General features: G+C 39.6%; 1 protein-coding gene and 1 non-coding gene across 15 annotated transcripts in view; both read right to left on the reverse strand.

The window, feature by feature from the left end:
• Positions 1 to 17,704, reverse strand: part of MACROD2 (mono-ADP ribosylhydrolase 2) — an 869,250-nt gene that overhangs the window by 461,023 nt on the left and 390,523 nt on the right. The gene's annotated exons all lie outside the window — the stretch shown is intronic.
• On the reverse strand, positions 8,795 to 8,985 carry LOC135579256 (U2 spliceosomal RNA). The gene has a single exon (XR_010471979.1). It is a non-coding gene; the product is annotated as a U2 spliceosomal RNA (small nuclear RNA).

Genomic DNA, 17,704 nt, shown 5'->3' on the forward strand with positions numbered 1-17,704 from the left:
ATTCCAGAACCGGAACGCCAGATCTCAGCAGTAAATGCTTCTCCCTCCTCGAATTCTTCCAGAAAATAGCAAAACAAAACAAAACACCATGTCATATCTGAGATATATCAGTCTGGAGGATATTCATGTACCACAGAACTCAGTAGTGTCTCTGTGATAGATTCTTGAATAGCTGCACTGTTCCACTTCAGAAATACCATCTCTGGAAGGTGTTTATACTATGTTAAACTTGGCTCCCCTGAGCAATGCATTGAAGGTAATCACCGGTACATCTGTTTCTGTCATATTTCAATTCATAGCCTAATTCAATTGCAAGTCATTAGCTATTTATCACCATGAAGTTCACATTATAAAATTAGAAAGGGCCAACGTAATCCTAACCACTTAACAAAAGATACGGGCTTTAAAGGGAGGAAAGGGGAGAAAACCAAAATAAACCCTAGCCATCAGTCCCCCCGTAAATCACATACAATCAGTTCTGCTTGCCAATCATACCCCTGCACAACCCAAATCCCTTTGTTTTTTTACACAGACTTACAGAATATATTGCCATCCATATCAGTTAAGTCCATCTTTCATTTTTATAGTCTGGAGAGGAGAATTATTTAGTCAAAATAACATGAGTACACAGCTCTTGTAATACTGTTGTGACCTCGGTTTCTAACACCTACTTTGGAACATTACTATAACTCAAGAACTTTTTTCACTTGCAAGGACATCTTAATTATCCCACCCGTGACATGAATGTTTTTGGAAGATAAAGTCTGTAATTAACTTGTTGCCAAACAATATGTTTACTGTCCCTGAAGGTCAGTTCTCATATAAAGACATAAGGACACTTAACTTTGGGGGATGTGTATTGTAACTGCCGTCAAACATTAACCAAGTGGTCATCCATTATCTATAGTAGCAGCAATCCAGAGGATGAAGATTATTTCAAGCACCGTAAAATGGCTGCATTAAAATAAACCTCTACTGAGGCTTGCAGCAAATACATACAATGAGAGAGACAGCACTTGACCCATTGTAACAGGATTTGTTAGAAATTCCACTTCATCTCAGTAGTCAGTTGGTAATGGGAGAATTTGCTCAAGGCGGGCAAACAAGATTGCTGCTGCGCTGTAGAAATCTGTCTTTACCAATTGCCCTTGTCAGGGGAAATTAAATTTTGAAACTGGTTTTAAAGATTTCACCAAAACAAGTGCAAGGGCTCCTTGCCTTGTTTAGGTCTGAATTGACACCAGAAATGTGCATGCACCAGTTGGATGTGCAAAGGGCAGTGGGGTGGATATGGGTATAACGAGGTTTCATTAGCCCTGCAGAGCCATGGAAGGCAGCTCAGCACTCCTGGTACAATTCCTATACCTACAGAGCTCACTGTTCCTGACAAATGAGAAGGTAACTCTGTTAGATTAAAGATCTCCTATAATACATCTATTAGTTGTACATTTGAGCTGGCTAGGAGAGGTATAGAACTAAACCCAGACTAAAACCCAGGAAAATTATAATAAAGAAACATATGTCGAGTACTTCTATGCTGTTGTGCCCAGTGCTAGTCTCTGACTCACATCCTCATCATTATTCTGTATTTCAACAGGAAACACAACAGACACTTGGCCCTCACTTCGCCTTATACTTTGCTCACAGGCAGAGACAGATGGAAGGAATGGAGGGCAAAGAAAAGCAGCTAAGAAAATCAAGGAGGAATAAAATAATCTTTGTCCAATGAGAAATGTTTTTCTCCTCCTAAGCCCACAGCACACACTCTTCCATGTAGAGGAACAGGTAACAGCTGAGAACGTGTGTTTCTCTCTGAGTGTTGGACAATACAGGCGCTACTTGTGAAGAAATGGCATATGGGAGAACCTAAACATGGCAAACAGGCAGGAGTGAAAAAAGTAAACAGGCAAAGAAATTCAGATGAGAAAAAAGGCAAAATGGAAATTACGAATATTCAAATAGGGGAGGGAAAGATTCAGCTACAGAAGGGAAAACAGTAAAAATTTAGAAAGGGAAAGAAATGAGAAATTAGGAATGCCAATACCCATGAACATAAGAACTGGAGGAGGACAGGGAGCCTGGAGACATCCACATGCAGGTCTGGCAATTAGCACTGCAGTGACCTGGTAAACAGGAAAGTTCTCCTGGCATACCATGGTCCATTAAAGAAGATATTTTGTATTTGTACCTCTCATGCAGAAGTATTTGATTCACAGTCTCTGCTATTTGAAAAACTCATGTATGTCAGCACTTCGGATACTGGCATCGCTTGTTCATGTTGAAACATGTACTATTTGCTGCTTTTCCCTTGAGAACAGATTAGATTTCAAATTCCCCCACTTGGTTACCAAAAGCGTTTCCATCAGCTGGAAACACTTTTCAATCCGTCTTGCCAACTTTTGACCTACGCTCGTTTCTTTTGGAAGGTGAAACCAGTCAGGATCAGGCATGGATAAGCAATTCTCTGCTGAGAGCACGTCAAACAGACACACAGTCTTCCCGGGCCGCAACCCAGCAAATGTGTATTTCTTGACAACGCTCACTTACTCAGAGCTGTTCATATGGAAGCAAATAACAAGAACCTATGTCACCCTGCAGTTTCTCTTGTAGATGAGTGTGGGCATCACATGTGCTATTCATTTTCTGAAATAATATTGGAGAGTGCTGTTTATATGCTGCCTATAGACCACCTAATTTAAAGAATACAGCATAAAGTAATTGAAAAAGGCATTTGTTTCTCCAGCACAAAATGAAGAGTCTGAATATTAGACAAAATAATTGGCATACAGTTACACTATACACATTTGTCTGAATACTATGTTATAATAAGCCATTATATGATAAGAGAAGACTTCAGCTAATCTCAGCCAAGAAACATTATTCCTTCCCCACTGTCAGAAGTACAAACCACATGCAAGTTGAGTTTTGAATGAGCTCTGCCCTTCCTATGTGAAATGGAAGGCAAAGATCTGTTGCCACGGCTGGCTGGCAGCTCGTGGCACCTGATACCACAGCACTATTATCTTTACAAGACTGCAGATAGAGATAAACCTACATCCTTCCTTGTGTTCTTCCCACCATTCCCTTTCACCACCCTTCCACACTTTTTATTTTCTTTTTTTCTTCTTTAAACAGGTCGTCGCAAGTCCAGCTCTGATGTCTCTTTAATTTCCCCAGATGATCTGCTGACTTACTTGCGGTTTGTGGGAATGAAAAGCTTGGTGCAGGCTGGTTGCACCCAGCAGAGAATACAGATGCCTTGTTGCAGCGGGAGGAAGAAAATCAGAGCTGAAGTCATTATCCCCTTCACCACCACCACTCTCCATGCTCTGTGAAAACTCTCTGACAGCATTCCCCCCTTGTCTTCTTCTAGAGTGTCAAGTAAAATGAAAAGGTTAAACTTCAAGGCTTGTATGTGGCCTGTGGGTTAGATATCCACTTTGAAAAAGAAAAAAAGCCCTACATACAGCAAAATATTTTTAAAATCACAAAAACATGGAGGTTCAACGACTAAATTTGATGCCTTAGCTGAATTCCAAGCAAAGTCTAGTACTGCTCCCCAGAGAAATACTTATTATCATGCTTCCCAAACTGACTCTCGGAAGCCAACTTCAGAATCGAAATCTTGTACCAGCGTCTAACAACATGTCACAGGTGCTTTGAAACCCCATATTCCTTTACGTTGCTCTTCATACAAAAATATAGGGATAGTAAGTAAAACAGGAACAGGTAAGTATTTTCAACTTCAATCTGCTTGAGGTTTCCCTTTTTACTTTCTATATTTAGCATCTCTCTTTTCAATCCTCTTTCACATGCATTTCCTTTTCTTGCTCTCACGGAGGATATTTGGACAATCAAGCAACCAGTAAGAAGTGCAGACATAGCGCTGTGAAAGCCTCTAAAACTCAAAAGCCTGCTGTGAACCAGACTTACTGGGATCACAGGCTACTGCTCAATTTCCCTCACAGCAAGAGCTATCGGTAAAGCTCCAAGAGAAAGAAATGGGGAAAAAAAAAAAGAAAAAGGGTGTTACTAAATATTCAGCTTCCAGTGCTTCATGCCAGCAAACGTCCCCTGGATGATGGATTGCCCTGCGCAGTCACCCATGGTTGTTACCCCAGGCTGAATCCTACTGAACAGAGCAACTTTTGAGTAGCTTAGAAGCCTTTGCAAAGCATCAGCTTTCAGGCTTTTCCAGTTAAATCAGGAGTATAGGGTCAAAATATAGGAGCCTTAGTTTTGCATTAACACCGTTAATGATCAAAACAACTCGTTAGTTATGATTCATCTGTTTGTCTGGAAACACGTAAATGTCAGTACTGTCAGGAAAAGGAAAAGTTTATGATTAAGCTCTGGCCATATTCATTCCTCATAATATTTGCTTGAAGATCTCATTCGAAAGCATTTTTAAGAGATTCAGCACTTGATATTCTACCCGCTTCATTGAGATAACATTGCAGAGAACTCACACAAAAGAACATTTATGTAGAAATATCCACCTTTGCATTCAATATTATTCTATGAAACTGTTTTGCAATTAGTTCAATTTTAGGCCAGAAAAATAATTCAACAGAAAATGATGTAAGGTGACTCGAATAAGCATAGAAAGCAATAGTGTTTAAAGACACACAGACATCGAGTCAAGGACCTTGTACAGCTCGATGGAAAGCTCGTGTGCAGTGCTTCGTTGTCTGACTTTCCAAACACTGACGGTCTTCAACATTTTCCCTCAAAGAGAAACAAGGAAACCACCTTTTTTTCCAGAATATACAGAGTAACTACGCAATCCTTATCATGATCCCAGGGATAAAACCTCCAAATATGCCCTGGCCATCAGTAAAGACCATTGAAGGAACCCCTAACAGTCACTTCAGGATCCTTGATTTCCATTATGTTCATCTGCATCTGAACACAGAATTATGTCCTTCACGTAAAGCATCACAGAACAGCTCTAGAACCAACAGGCACTGGCACTTTATTTATTTTTTTGATGTACGAATGAGTTTTGTGTGTAGATACCTCTTCTGCTGCCACGTCATGACTGCAGAACAGCAGCAGATAGTTATCAGCTCAGCCTTAATTAATTTACTCCCAAATGAATACAGCATTTAGAATGAAATGAATTGTAATTTTATCCTGGAAGACCACTTCACACAAATGGGACAAACTGTTGCCTGATTTGTATCTATTCTCCAATCATGCAGAGACTTAACTATAAGGAAACTTCAAATAATACTAAAGAACATCCAGCTGCTACTGCACATAAATATTGCATCTTCTTCTCTGGATAAAATCCTTTTGAGGGAAAGAGCCGAGTTGCTTAAGGCTTGTTTTTCTTACATCTCACATGGACATGCCTCAAACACTCATATCACTGTTCCATCAAATTTTAAATCACCTACGTGGAAATATCTACAAGTTCAACAAGGTTTCACTGCTTCTGTTCTGTTGTTTTGGTGTTTTAATTGTGTTACTTCATATAGCAGAATGAAGTTTGACATTAGTACTGAATCTCGTAAATCATCACTTTAACGAAATGCATTCCCTAGAGGGGAGATAATACAGGCCATATGAAAGGCCCCATTTTAACTTTAAACCTTCTCAAACAACCCTGACCATTTTCAGAAAGTCAATGGCAGGATTACGCTCTGAGGCACAGAAGAATTGAGTTATATTTATATGTTAGCTCATTTTTGTTTATTTTTTATTGTGGTGAATGTCTAAAAAAAATAAATATGAGGAGTGAAAAAATAAAAAATGAAATAAAATGTGAATTCAACATCAATTCAATAGTACTGACTCTGGGACAGAAGTGTGATAACATCACGCTGGAGATGTACAGTTAACGGTGGTTTAGGGATGTACAATCCTTATCATTTTTCTTCATCTCTTCAAAACATTTTACTAAGGAAATGGCCAATGCTATAACACAAAGACCAGCGTACAGCACATAAGTTTAAAAAAGCATAGTTTCACAATAATATCCAGTGATTGAGCACATCAGAAACTTACACAGAATTTAACAAATAGCGAAGTTTATCATGTTTCAATGAATTCCACTAAACTGATTTCTTATAATTGTTTTTATAATTGTTGCTTTTATAAATAGTCAATTCAAGACACCCTAGGTATCACTCTCTAAAGGGAACCCAGCAATCTTACCTATGTGGTCTAATTGTCAATTGACTAACGGAAGTTAATTTTTAAGTCAGGGCAGCGGAAATGTTGCTGTTGCGTGACAACTTCCAGTAACATGGGCTTATGTTTTGAATTTGCTAAGGACGCAGACTGGTATAGAACATTATGATAGCAACAGGCACACGCAGTCACCTGCACAAAGGTTCAGATGTTTCTGCCCCATCCCTGGAGACATCCCAGGCCAGGCTGGACGGGGCTCTGAGCAACCTGATCTGGTGAAGCTGTCCCTGCTCATGGCAGGGGTGGCACTGGATGACTTCAGAAGGTTCTTCTAACCCCAATTCTTCTATGATTCTCACAATAATGTCTTCTTAAGAGAGGTGCAAAGAGGAGGAAGTGGAAGTATTCAATTCTTTCAAGAAATCTGTCCAACTCTTCCCACTGCTCTCGCCAATTCTTTCAATGTGCGTATCAAGAAAATGCCGCCGAGCCCGTCTCAAAGGATGAGCACATATGTCCCCGTCAGCTCAAAGTAAGCGATGGATGCAGAGTTTTGTAAACACATTCCCATGCATTATCTCAATGCATTCTCTCTTCTGTGCTTTCTACCTACACACAAAAGCAAGACTTGGCTATCACAAACCTCTCTACTTTCCCCCAATGGATTTCTGCATGCTGAAAATCGGCACAGCAAAACGCAGATCTTTATGTTTCTCCCCTGGCTGCCTCTGGAAGGCAGAAATGCACTAGTGCCTTTGGCTTCACATAGATCACCTGGTTTTGGGGTATAGAACCACTCAGAAGTGGAGGAAGAGGGCAGGATGGATTCTACTCAGTTTCGGCTAGAAAAAAGAAGCCTGCAGTCCTTTTGCTATAGACAAGTGGGCCACAAATCCTCCCATGCTCTGCCCCAGGAGACACTCTTCAAAAGAACCAGCACGTATGTGCTGACCCCAGGGTAATGAAGACGCTTCTTGAATGCCGGCCCATGTCACAGGTTTAAGTAGCCTGTGGGGTCCTGAGCTGCCCTCACCTCACCTGGGTGAATATAACTCACACTAAATTAATTTTCTCAGAGAGCGAAAAGAGAGAATCAATATTTATTCCAGGATCAAAATGGTTTTCGCTTAAAGAACTCAGCAGTCAAGAAAAATGAGGAGCAATCATTTTGTTCCCATGACAAACAAAAGCTTCCTTGCCAGTAGACACCGCATATTGACAATAACCTGTGAGAGTCGTAGTGCACATAGTAATAAGACGGTATTTTGCTGCAGTGGATTTCTATCTTGTAGACATTATTTTTTGGTTCCAAACAGAAATTTTAAATCTAGTATTTTCCATTAAATATCAACATTAAAATAGTTCAATTTACAAACACTTGATTTATCTCCCCCCCAGAGCATCAGCTTTAACATGTCCTAATTTAAATATTGAGAACATAAATAATAACTAAGAAATCATCAGCTGATTCAAAATGCAAGGAACAGAAAGTTTGGGGATTTTTTTTTAAAACTACTGTTCCATTGCAATTAATTTGGTAGCTCACCAAGCTACCACCAAAAATGTCACACCAAATCAACTTTCTTTTTATTAACCATGGCAGGTCAAATAATTAAAAAACTAAAGGTGTCTTGGTAATGAGACTTAACTCAAGGACACTAATTTACAATGACACAGGTTCCTTCTTTCTGTATTACCTCACATACTTAGTAAGAACTCCTTGAAGGGTCAAATTCTTATGTCACCTAGAAATTATTTTGATCACTTTCTATCTGAACTACATTCGTTTTGCTTCTAATACAACTTCCAATTTTCACCCTGTCACATCAGCTTGCCATTTAATAGCTTGATTCTGTTTCTAAAGATGTCATAAACCACGCTTGTCATCACCTGCTGCATTACATAGACCTCAGCGGTAACTATGGCACAGGCCAAATAAAAGCAAATTGGTTCGCCACCCACTGATTGCGACACGTAGGAACAGTTCTGGACCTTCAGTTTGTAAAACAGCATAAGCTGGGGTTTCATTGATCAAAAATGTTTGAGTCAACCCCAACCCTCCACGGTTTTGGGGCACATTTCAGAATATGTTTTAAACACTTGTGACAGCAGTGTTTCCTCAAAGCTATCAACTGCATCTATGACTTTCCAATGGTCTTTCATCAACCCAAATATAATCCTACATGCACTATTTCACCATGATGTAGTAAGTTTCTTCTCTTTTGGATTTTGAGGTTATTTCTGATCGTCATTTTATCTATTTTTTTCAGAAAAATAGCATCTGTAAGAGTCGTCAGGGAAGATAAACAGCAATGGTGATGCAAGAACTCTCTCGTTGCCAAGGATGGGGGTCACCATATCGGTCAGTGCAAGGTAATGCCCAGTCCTGAAGGTGATACCCTGATGTTATAACACTGGATGTTACAAAATATACTAATATGGATTGAGAAGACAGTGACTGAAAGATTAAAATGCAATCAGAAATGCTATTTTATTCTCCTTTCACAGGGGTTTTATTGAGGCTCAGGAAAACCCCTGAGCTGAAAATAGGTGAAGATTAAACGAATACTTTAGAGAAGGATAATCTATGCTTCTGGCTCTTCCCTTTGCACTCATCTATGCTCATTAGGGGCCTTGTTGCCTTTTTTTTTCCTTTTTCTTTTCATAGCATTCTAGAAACACAGCAATAGCAGGTTTCATGCATGAAGAGGATGGTGTAAGCTCCAAGCACATTTCCCAGTCCCCAAACTCATTTAATATAAAATCCTCAAGTTGAGGACACGACAGATATTAAACTGATAGAAACATATGCTATGCTTGATCTTTGCCAAAAGGTCAAGAAGCAAACATGAGTCAGCGGACTCGATGGTTTGTTGGTCTGACTCGGTGAGCACACAAAGCCTGAATCATCGCAAGAGTTTAACACCGCAGTAGCGACAATTATGTAGCTTTATCACTCAGATTTATTTCAAGAAGCTGCAGACAGAGCCCAAATAACTCACTGCAGGATTTCAATGAGCTCATGATTTCGCACGCACAGTAACTGTTCCAGGACAGGAACTGGGGAAAGCTAACGATGCCACGTTCAGCCTCCCAAAATATTCCAGTCTTTGGCTGATTATTTTCTCTATGGGAAACTAAATAAGAATTAAAAAACACCCAACAGCCTTCCATGTAACCTCCTGCTGCCCCCCCCACCCCCCAAACACTCACACAACCTTCTGGTTTCTGAATCATTACGGGGTTATTTTAGCAGCTTCTCCCCATGGGTTAGAGAGCAACAAATCTCCCGTACAGAAAGTATTTCACAAGATTCTAAAAAGTTGAGGGACTTTTTAATAAACAACATATGAAGGGCAGAAGTACATGCTGCAGTGCATTTTCCTAATACTTGCTGGGCTCATTAGAGCATCTTACACGCTAATTCAAAGACTACATCTCAGTCTTGTCAAAGCATAATTCTTAATTACTCTGTATCAAACTCCACCATAAATTAACACTGAAAATGTCCACACACAAGGAACACTAAGATAATATGGCTAGAGCTTCAAAAAATCATTCCTGTGCGTGGAGACTAAAAACGTGTTTTGAAGTTAATGAGTAATAACAAAAGATGGTTGAGTAACTTGGAATAAGACAACAATTCCTGAAAAAATATTTTCATTTTCAAAAGTACTTCGTAAACAAGCTTGGAAACCTTCTTATTTCCCATTATGTTTTCAGTCACTCATTATAATCACTAATTATTTATAAGAATAGAACAGTAGGTCAAAAGTAAAAGGAAATGTATTGTCACGGCAGAAATACCCAGCTAATATACTGATGGTGGTGTTCTGAGCTGCACAACAGAGCCAGCCAACTATAAGGTAATTGTTTTACTTTAAACACAGAGTATTCAGTGACCCAGGATTAGAAAATCTACTGGATTTCAATGAGTTAAAATATCTTAATAGCATAGCTTTGTTCTTTAGTATAATCACCTTCCCCTAAGGCTCCGAACAACATTTAAGCATGTGCTTAATTTGCTCCTGAAGTCAACAGAACTTTCAGTGAATACTGGAAGTGAAACACGTGCTTAATGAGATTTACTGAATCAGAATGCGTGAAAACTGATGTGAGCAGAATCAAAGCCCAGAGGCATTAGTCAAGTCCACCCTGTGTCTCCCTAAAGATACAGGACCTCCAAAATGAGAATGAGAATTTTTGTAATTATTACGACATGTCTACTGTACATCCGTATTTCTGAAATGCTTATGTAGCAAAACACATGCCAGACTTTGTAGATCTTTAAAGTAGCAGAAGGCAAAACCCCTTGAATTATCCTAAAATACTAACTGGAATATTTTGTGGCATTTTGTTTGGTATCAGTATTTAAGCAATGCCCTTTGACGCAAGACAACTGTTGATTTGTCTCGTGGTTCCTCCAAAAAGAACATGTAGTACAATTAAAATACTTAGATTTAGGGCAGGAGGGAATGGAGAGATGGCGTTACCATATACTTCAGCTATCTGTTCCTCAGTGGAAAAGAAGGAATGTAATCCGATATTCGTATCTCACCTCCTCAATCATTCAGGCAAACTGTGTAATCCTCTCAAACCTGCATATGAACCTGCATTATACCAGATGCTCCTCGTTCTCAGATTAAATTAAATTACCTGCATGCCTTTAAGTTCCCTTTTTTATTACTACAGACTACCATTACTTCCCAGTGTAGAGTTTAGTTTAACAAATAACTCAATGATCATTGTACGCAGCATGTAAAATATAAAACTATTCTTTACTATTGTGTGACATTTAAATGGTGTAAGTGAGCATTTAATTGAATTGCAACTAATAAATATTTTCCTTGACAGCAAACATTAGAAAAAATATTTAACTCCAAAAGAAATATTATTTAGATTCCACACTTGCTATAAATGGTCAAAACTGACTTGGCAATATTTTAGTTACACAGAGAAGCTGATTCTGACATCAAATGTCAGAAAGGCTTTTCTTTTTTTTGCCCTGTCCAGAAAAACAGTCCACTGGACAAATATTTATCGATTTCTCTTAACAATATGCTGCCACCAATCCTTTCTCTAATATACTGTCAAAATCAGCAAATCTTCTGAAGCCAAAAATCCGCAACTTTAGATTTTGACTGTAACAACTGTGCCACCACTATGGCAGCCATTAGCACAGAAGGAGTTAATCTTCCCCACTCATTTTAGGAGCAAAAAAGGCTACAACAGCTGTCACTCAGGTGATGAATACAAGCTGCCAGCCTTTTAAACAGCAGGTACAGCATTGGAGCTCTGAATTAATTAGCATTCAGAAAGCCTAAACACTGCTTGATAACACCGCAAGATAATTTTTGTCCCTTCCTGCAAATTAATACTGCTATTAAGATGAGCAAGGACACAATGCAGATCGTAATTGTACCCATTAAACAAAGTTTCACAAATAACAAATTAGAGGTTCTAGCCAAGAATGCATTAAGGCAAATAAAGCATCTTTGCTTTTTCACTGCATTCACAAAAACACATAGAGTACGAATTATTGTGTAAATGCATGAAATGTGTTCTGCACATAAGCACAAGCTTCTCAAAAGTTCCAATTTCTATATGCTTAAATAGTGGCTTTGTCTCAAAAAAGCATTGGGGCTACTTCCACACAAGAGCTTCTTTGAACATATGCATGTACACTGAAATTACAATTTAGCAAGGCCTTGGAGATTATACGTATAACATCTTAAAAAACAAGGCCTCCACCAAACACTGTCGCAGCACGGCATCAAATGTGGCATGAAAAGCCTTCCTCCTATATACATCATTTCATTGAAATGGCGAACATACTTTAAAAAGCACAAAAATGATTGATGTCAGAATTTAATGATGTTTAATAAGTGGCCATCTGTCAACAGTCAGGGAGTAAAAAAGAAACACATTATCGGTTCCCAAAAGATTAGAAATATTGATGCTAATTAAAAGGCACATTATCATTATCTCAAAGCGATGTCTAAACACTAATCAGACTTCAAGTCCAGTAAAGGGAAAGTGGGGAGACCTATGGATATGGGTGACCATGAGTGATCATCTTTAAACTGGGCTTGTGATAGCATATGGATCAGAACTGGGCGAGCAGCAGGTAACTCCTGACTGGTGGGCAAGCAAGTCAACCCCGAGCTGATCTATGAAAAGATTATTTACTTTTTAACTGAAATCTTTAGAAGAAATCTCGAGTGCATTTTCACGAAGAACTGCAAAAGAACTATACTAGACACACCATTTTGCTATTTATGTTTTCCAATTTTCCGCACACGGTATTTGAAAACAAAATAAAAGTTGGCATCAAAGTGGCCAAACATATGATTAATTGCACCATACTAAACTGCAATGTCCTACGTATTTTTAGCCAAGAAACGGATTGATGTCACATGCGCATAAGGGACGTGCATGGGTATTTACGGCTGAAACTCACACACAAAGGAATAAAATCCATGAATATAGTGTCTGTGGAGCATTTTTGACTATTTATGTGTTTAAGAACTCCCGTCTGGGGTCCAGGGCTGCTTCGGCTCCTCGTGCTGAGTGCTACGGAGGAACAAGGTACATAAAGGTAGGTGGTTCAGGCTGCTGCTAATGTTTGCCTGGAGCTCTGCCTTCAACATTAATATTCAGTTTATTACCTTTTAAAATGTGGTATTTATTGACATTTTCATAATTCATCTCGATCGGAACCTCTTTTAAGCAAACAGACCTCTACTAACCTGAAAATTCGCACTCGGTGTTTGAACAGAAGCATCCAGCAGCCCGTAACATGCTTTTTGCCTTAATATGTAAAAAGCTGACAAGACTCTTGGTATTTATTGCTTGCAGAGAGGCAAAGTTATAGGCCGTTGGCAAACGTTTCCCTGCCCTAGGGATATAAGATATGACTGATCCCACGTCACACGTCATGGAAACTACATGTACAGACCCAGGTACTGCAATTCTGACTCTGTGAGTCTTGCTCGTCAGCTTAACGAGGCCAGTTGAGCAGTTTTGTGGTGCCAGAGGAAAGGGGCAGGCGAGTGGTCCAGGATGCTCCAATGCTGAAGATAAGCACACACACAAAGCAAAAGGCATACTGGGAACAGATGGAGAAACTGGGGATGGGAGAATCACATGGAAAATACAAAAAAAATGGCAAACAGAAAGTGTCACAGTGTCACTGCAGAAAAGCGCAGCGGCCCAGGGGCATGAGTACCCACACATAATTAAGACCAGTTATTTTTTCCACTGTATTTTTATCAGCAAACTTTCTCACCTGTAACTGCCGCTATCAAATTACCATCTCCACAGCGCAAATCCACCTTTAGTCTTCCTCCTCAGGTCAAGGAACCCATTCATCACCGCCAAGTGAAGCATATTTCTATTCTTACTTGTCATTTTCAAACCATCACTTCACACAGGTGTGACCTCTGATCCTGATTTTCCTTCCAACACTCCCTTGCCATACTCTCACAGTTCTCCATTCTCTCCTCCCTAAGAAATATTAAAAGACTTTAAAAAGATGGTCCCTGGTTCTGATTACCCTATTCCAATCTAACTCCTTGATCTTCAGCACAAACACTTCAATCATTCTGGCATTTTCATTGACTCAAATTAAATGCAGAGCCGATAATTATTTCACAATCCCCTTGCCCTTTCATACACAAGTCTTCTGCCTTACACAATGACAAAGTATAGGGTGTTTCAAAAAGGTGGACTCAATCTGAAATCACTGTATCTTTGAAACCAGGTCCATCTTTTTGAAACACCCTGTGTTTCCTCCCAGTTCCTTAAGCAGTTCAGATACTTCAGATACATTTTGGATATGAATCTGACACAAGGGGACTCTTAAGTAAACCTTGTGAGGCTTACCCGGTACTAATTATTAGCAATTACCGTGTTTTTCTAATGTTGAGCTCCAATGCTCAAATATGACGCGAGCCATATAACCATACAACTGTTCCACTGATTCACAGGTTCCTCATGGTGATCACGAGTATCAAGTACAAGATTCCCCCATATTTTGCAGCCTTTTAAAAGTAAATTCAGTGGAGCTGATGCTGAACGGGAAATTCACAGTACTGTAAAGGTAAAATTGAGACATGTTTAGACAGACATACAGAAATGAAAAAAATACCATCAGTATTCCAGTTTCACTTATGTTATTTACTTACATATTCACTGCATTTGTTTTAAACTGTCAGCAAATTCTTTATTCTTTGTGCTTCACAGATTTGCCTTCTGACTCCGTGCAACTGTGGTACATTGTATAGCTGTCAGAGCAGAAGTGGAATGTATTGAAAGCTGGATAATTGTAAGTTGGGGCATATGGCACTAAGGAGAATGTAGGAGTTAGAGGGAAGAAGGGGGTTTTGTTTTGATTTTTTTCAGGAGTCCGGATATGACTAAAGCTCTTTCCGGTGGGCAAAGAAAATACCCCTTGTTTCTTTGTTTCTCCACAATTTGAAGTCGCTTGCCTTTTTTTTTTTCGGGGGGGGGGGGGGCAGTGGGGAATGGGAGAGAGTGAGGGGAAGAAGAAGAGAGGACAGGAAGTTTAACATTAATTCTAATTTACAAGAAAAATAACAAATACTCCTTCTGGTTCTCTTCTTCTGTCCCCAGAAAACACGTTCTGAAACAGCATGCATTACACTGTGGTTTTGCAAAAGCAGCACAGAAACGAGCTAGCTGCTGTGTAAACACGTCAGACTCCATAGCCCACATGCATTTAAATGACCAGCGCAGTTCGCTCTTCTCAAAGGTATCGCTTCAAGCTGATTGCTGACTCAAGACAAGAACGCAACTCTGGTGGCACTGAGTTTCTGAGTATTTTCTCTGCAGCTGCAGGTTTTCTGTTTGTTTTGCTTTTTTCCACCTTGTTCATATGAAATCTCAGATTCTGAAGTACAGTTTGGCAGCACCGGGCTGAATTTGCTGCCAGTTTTCTAGGGTACAGAATCCCTAGTAACACAAAGCCCTGACTATCTTCTTGCACAATAATTTTACACCACGATCTTCCTTTAAAAATATGATTATTCCTTTCTATCTCTCAGTTCCAGCTAATCCTGTCAACCGTGTTTCATCGGTAACAAGTCTGCCTGCGACATGTTAGGTCCCGATGCATCTCTTAACAAATCCCTCACACACAGCGCATTTCACAGAGTGCACAGGGTGCAAAAAGGACCAGAAAGGCTGCGCTTTCACATGGAAGACGCTCATCAAATGAGAGGACGGGAGAGACAGAGCGCTGCCGGGGAAGTCCAGGTTACGTATTGCATTTCGAGTGCATAAGCAGAACAGAGCAGGCATATTTGTATTCTCCAACACCTCTTCTGTCGGCTTCAATTATTGGTCATGTGCTTATTGCTGTCATGCAGGAAAGCTGACCCAGGCGATCTTTGCTTCATACTCAGCAATTTTAAGCAGCTTTTTTTCCTCGGCTTTAAGGGCTAGCATTGTGTAACTTGCTCTCTAGGACTTTCCTCCTCCCCTCTTCTTGTCCCTACTTCAATTTTACGCTTGTTCACTTTGCCCAACATGAGGCAGTAAAAACTGGACAAATGTTTTTGCCAGGAGTAAATTATCAGAGGCTTCCCTCGGTTTTGCAGAAGCAATAATGGGAATAAACTCAGTGACAGCTATTTGCTCTCCCCACTTTTAAAACCTGCCTGCATCCCCATGCACAGCAGCCCATTAATGCGCAGGAGCCCATTAATGCAGGGAGACGGTGACAGACACCAGCTTTCCTGCTTCCCAGGCACCTTCACCCACCTCTCCTGCAAACTGCTGTGCAGCCGCTGTCTTCCACTTTCTCAGGGCAATAGTTCCATTTTCATCTCATTGACAAGGAAACTAAAAGCGCACTTAAATTCGCTATAGGGACCCCTGACACCTAGGGGGACATTTCTTCCAGTAACTTTGGATTTTAAACCGGTTCCCACAGAGCTCTCTGAGATTCTCAGAAATATTCTGTCAAGCCAAGAGTTTCATTCACTCAAAGACCGAAAGCGCTGCAGAAGTTGCTCCTGATGGGCACAAAACTGAGAGATTACAATGGCCATGTAATCAAAAATTATAGGTATATTATATGGTAGAGTAGCACGACACAGCTAAGCACAGCGACACATTCACTCATACACTGCAACGTTTTAAATCCTTTCAGATTCAGCATCTTATAACACTTCAACAAATACAAACTGCAAGACTTATCTATAGTACCTTTTCAAATAATTCTATTACTTAATTATGTTCTATATAGTTATTTCATGTTATAACCAGCTGAAACATCCCAAGTATACCGTGTAAAACCTGACCTTGGGCTTTCTGCTCAAATGCTGGTATTGCAAAACGCCCACAGGACATTGATACTATTGCAGACACTTTAGAAAAATTCATACACACAATTCTATTAATATTGGTTCGTATATACAAAGCTCTCATATGAACCAGAGGCATTCATTAATAATGTGCATTAATGGGCAGAAATTTCTTCACATGGAATTATAAACCTTCGAATACAAGATAAATACTTTGCTTTTGTGTAATAAGAAATAATAAAATTTTCCTTTTGTTGAAACACTTGGACCTAATTTTCATTATGAGTATCTCAATGCTTGTACCAAGCACAGATGGGAAGAAGTACGAATTTATTTTATGCTCTCTTTCATACATTCATAGCAATATAAATTTAATTTATTGTATTTTTGCTAATTAAACTTGAGATCCGTTCATCTGGGGAAAACATGGGAGGAAAACCCAGATTCCTGAATGGATGTTTCTTGTTTTGGTAAAAGAAATTAGGCCACAGGCACTTCACACACCTTGAAATTAGGTGAGATCCTGAGGGCTTAAAAAATGAAAAAGAGAAAAGGGGCATCTGAACGGGGTTTCCCACCTGCTTTCAGAATGGCTGGTAAATCAGATTTCAATGACAAAATCAAGGTAAAAAAAAAAGATACATGAAAAAGTCAAGTGACATTATTTACTAACTGTTCCAAAAGAGCACAGAACCAAACAACTCCTCCTCTCTTCCCAGCAGAAAAGCCAGCCATGCTATTATCTCAGGGGGACACTTGTCCCTCTGAACAGCAAACCTACTTCACCTAATAAATCGGTTTTAAGTGCTTATACTCAGTAACTTTAGCTGAATTTAGACACCTGTTTAACTTTTTTCTTAACTGAATATGAAAGCAAAAAGACCTATTTAAAGAGACCTTAAAAGCGAATCAGATCTGCTGGAGGAAGATAATAGTACAAAGAATAAACAGAAAATTGCCCGAATTCCTTATAATGGTCAAAGACTTTGGCTTTTCAAGGCACCTGGTGATCTAAACGAGTCCACTGGGACCACATGGCATGTAAACAAATCAACATTTTGTTTAAACGTCAATCACCAAGATCTTTCCATTCAAAGCCAGGTCAGCTGCAGCGGCAGCTGCTGAAGTGGTGACACCCCTGTCAGACACGGAGGCCAAGGAGTGGGTGGAAACACCATTCGACTTCTAAAACATCTCCCTAAAACCTTACACTTTACACTTTTCAAAATTTACACAAG

Source organism: Columba livia, chromosome 3 (genome assembly GCF_036013475.1).
Source record: "Columba livia isolate bColLiv1 breed racing homer chromosome 3, bColLiv1.pat.W.v2, whole genome shotgun sequence".
In the NCBI taxonomy this organism is placed as follows: Eukaryota; Metazoa; Chordata; class Aves; order Columbiformes; family Columbidae; genus Columba; species Columba livia.